We start from the raw sequence: 1,904 nt of genomic DNA on the forward strand, positions 1-1,904 counted from the left end.
TTTTTTTTTTTTTTTTGTCCCCCACCTTCAAACACAATGTAATCCAAAACAACATTATCCAATCTATCCTGCCATTTTTCCAAAGATGACAAGCTGTGAAATGAGGGGGGATTCGGCTACTGTTTATAGCAGGTCATACAACCACATACAGACTCCTTAATTAGCTCTGTTGCTGTTGATGTCGATCTGGTGTTGTTGTGTGTAGCTGTGACGAAACTGACCTTGACACCTGGGTAATTAATAGATAAACTGACTAGGTACAACTCACTGTTCCAGTGCTGCCGATATACCATGTGAGATAATGCTTGCCTGAGGACCCACACTGCACACTTTAACACACAAAAGTTCCATTGTATGCAGAACAAAGTGCATTCTGCATCTTCTCCATTGTATGCAGAACAAAGTGCATTCTGCATCTTCTCCATTGTATGCAGAACAAAGTGCATTCTGCATCTTCTCCATTGTCCAGTCTATGCCCATATGTCTTTGAGGTTAGCCACAGCAAAAGCAAGCAAATTCAACTGAACTCATTTAAAATTTAATGACTGGCTGCTACTTTTACACTTTATTACAGGTGGTATGAGGTATGCGGTATGCATCCCACCCTAGTGTTTAGCAGGTGTAGCTAATGAGGGTATCAGTGCCATGCTGCTGTTTTGTCTGTTCTGTAGATGTTGGGTCTTTGTCTTGGTTGAGTGCTAAGGAGGGAATGATGTTCTCAGGATGGTTGTCGTAACAGAATTCAGAGGAAGAGAAAAAAAAAAAAAAAGAGAGAGAAAGAGAGATTAAATGATGACTGTCTTGATGTTTTGAACATGTAGAGGCAGTGATGATCGATGCAAGATTGGGGCTTACTGCAGTAACAAAAACAAACAAACAAACAAGCTGTGTCCCTCACATGTCCAGGTAAGTTTTGCATTTTCAGCATTTGGTTCAGTGGATTACAGTGTGCGGTCTGCATACCGTCTATGATATGCTATGAAGTGATTTGTCTTCAATTCTTTGCGGTCTGTTGTGGAGAAATCTGACAGGGGGGGTTGGGATGTTTTATAGAGATTGGGCATTAACGATGTTACCGTTGTGGCTTTGGCGGTAGTGTGGCTGCTGTAAGGGTTTCACTATCGGATTATTATCGTGGATGATCTTACAATTGGTATTATTACATCATTATTGCAGTTTACAGGACTTATGTAAGCATGGGCAGGGCAACAGGTATGATAGTAACAAGAGAGGGAGAGTGTGTACATGTGAGAGAGAGAGAGAAAGGGCGTGCATGTGTGCCTGTGGGTGAGAAAGCATGACCATGTATGCTTCTGTGTGTGTGTGTGTGTTGTAATGAGTGTGTCTGAGTATGTAATGGGCAAGAGAGGGTAACGATTGCGTGGGATGAGGTAACGGAATGCTTATGAAGAAGTCAGGTGGTGCCTGAAAGGTGTAGTGTGGTGTTGTGTGGTGTGAAAGTTCAATCGACATCAGCAGTACTTTTAAACATCAGGATGCTGTTGAAGATCTTCAGTGCCGGTCCCAGTTTGCAGTTTAAGATCTTCACAATGTCAGTCTGGTTAAGCATGAGAAAGGCTTCACCATCAATGTGCTGGAAGGAGAGGAAAAAGAAAAAAGAAAAGAATGAGAGGTTCAGTGAGGAAAATGAGATGGAAAGAGATATAGAGGGATGGGGAAATGAGAAAAGGAGTGAAATAAAGATAGACAGAATAAGCAAAGAGGGAGAGTGGGAGAGAGAGAGAAGCAAAAGGAGGGTTAAAAAAGAGATGAAGAAAGCAACAAAGAGGGAGAGAGAGAAAGAGAGAGAGAGAGAGAGAGAGATAACACAGAAGTGGGAAAGAGAGAGAAAGAGAGAGAGAGAGAGAGAGAGAGAGAGAGAGAGAAAGAGAGAGAGAGAGAGA

The sequence above is a fragment of the Octopus bimaculoides genome, chromosome 14, assembly GCF_001194135.2.
Source record: "Octopus bimaculoides isolate UCB-OBI-ISO-001 chromosome 14, ASM119413v2, whole genome shotgun sequence".
Classification (NCBI taxonomy): domain Eukaryota; kingdom Metazoa; phylum Mollusca; class Cephalopoda; order Octopoda; family Octopodidae; genus Octopus; species Octopus bimaculoides.